We start from the raw sequence: 2035 nt of genomic DNA, 5'->3' as shown, positions 1-2035 counted from the left end.
ATATATATATATATTGAGAGAGTTACAAATATTTTTGTTTTATCATCTCAAGCAGTTTCGACGTGTTGTTTCTTTTTTTCACAAAACCACTTTTCAAAAGTCATATCTGAGAATATTTCCCAGCATTCCTCACTGCAGTGTAACACCACTGCTGTGTTAACGAGTCTGAGATTTGAGTGACGGATCCCACAAGTCAAGTTTAACAAAACCAGCGTTTGGTTTTTAGCTGTTGAAGCTGGGCTTTGGGTTTGTTTTGCTGCAGCCTGTAGAGCTGAGAGGCGTTTGTGTTGTTTAGGTTGACTTTACCTGTCTGCTCTTGACCCACTTCACATGTACAATCCAGCGCCGGTCATTGTTGTTGCGTTTCCATGGCGATGTAAGGGAGTGCAGTCAGTGCGGCGCCATGGCAACAGTGTGGATGTAGATGTGAGCTCCTTGTTGTGCGTACACCTGTGTGTGTGCAGGCCCATAGGTTTCCCTGCTCTTCAGCGGGTCTTCAGGTTCTGCAGAGTCCTGTTAATGACTCGTTTATTTAAAGCAGGTGTGTTGAAGCACAGACGCATCTGATAGTGGCCCCCCAGGACCAGGTTTGATCAAGTCTGAAGGTGGTGGGGGTTGGGTTAGAGGCTACAACTGGACGCATCTGTTCCAGAGATTTAACACTGATTTAGCTGCACTTGTATTGACAGAGTCCGCTCTCCGCTGCACTTCCTGATGTATAGGATCCGTTAATTGGATGAGCGCCACCTGAGTCCTCCTGCAAATCAGCTGAACGTGACAGGAAGTGGAGTTAAGGAGGAGCTCAAATCTCATTTAAAGATTTGCGTTTGAGTGTTTTTATAATTTGCCTCATTAAACAATGGAAATGTAAAAAGCAGAACAGATTTCTCTGCATTTTTTAGATGAAATAAGTCAAAAATAAACAAATGATTGCATTTGTTGCACTTCTTCATGAGTAGAACAAACAAAAATAAATAAAATAATGGCCTAAAATTCCATAATGCATGCACATTGCCCACCAGTATTGAATGCTATTATAAACAAAGACCTTGTTTAATCTGTTAGTGGTTGGTCTGTGTGATGGAGATGACTCTCAGCTACTACCACACCAAATCTTAGCTGTTTTTCTCTCTTAGTCAATTAGCTGTGGAGGCCATCTTGAATTAGATTAACTCTAAAAGAAGTGTACAACTTGTGATTACTTTAGTTTCATTAAAATCAGAGGAGTGGTTGATGAGATGTTTTGTTAACAAACTCTTTCACACAGTTACAGTATCATCCAGGTTTCACTGCAGTGGTGAAGAATCTGTTAAAGGGGCAATATTATGTGTTTCTCAGGCATACATTTAAATACTATACCATAATAAAGTATCTATGTCACCTTTAGCTGTTATTAAAATGCTGTTTTTATGTTTAAATAGACAATAAACTTATCTTCTCATCACTTCCTCTTCTAAACACCTTGAAATTGGCCTCTGTCTCTTTAAAAACCACCTTCCGCTTCTGTCCCGCCCATTTCAGCGCGCGGGGGATCGCGCACGCGCTATGATGCAGTTCACTTGGCATCTGAAAATACATTTCCTCAAAGGTATTTTGAATCTGAAAAGAGCTTCACTGAGTGAGCAGTACTGTTAGGAGCTCAGCAGACAGTTCAAGTTTCACTTTCAGTTTCACCCATTGTTTGCTTTGTTACTGCAGAGAGCCTGCAGGACAATCTTCAGGGAGCTCTCTATCTAAGGTTATTGATTTAATAAATTCCTTTTCAAGAATTTCTGACTACTCCATAAACTGGTTAAAATCCACAGTTCTTCCAATAAACTGTGTTCTTAACAGTTCTCTTAATTCACGACTGCAATCAGGTAATATTAAATATTTGGGTATTAATGTCTCTCATAGATTGGAAGACTTAATAAAATTAAACCATATCCCACTTTTAAAGAAAATTGACGATCTAACTAGATGGAAATCTTTACCCATATCACTTACATAGGAAGAGTTGCTTCAATTAAAATGATGGTACTACCCAGAATAAATT

This window comes from Austrofundulus limnaeus, unplaced genomic scaffold (assembly GCF_001266775.1).
Source record: "Austrofundulus limnaeus strain Quisiro unplaced genomic scaffold, Austrofundulus_limnaeus-1.0 Scaffold7, whole genome shotgun sequence".
Classification (NCBI taxonomy): Eukaryota; Metazoa; Chordata; class Actinopteri; order Cyprinodontiformes; family Rivulidae; genus Austrofundulus; species Austrofundulus limnaeus.
Note: the sequence above shows the minus strand (reverse complement) of the source record.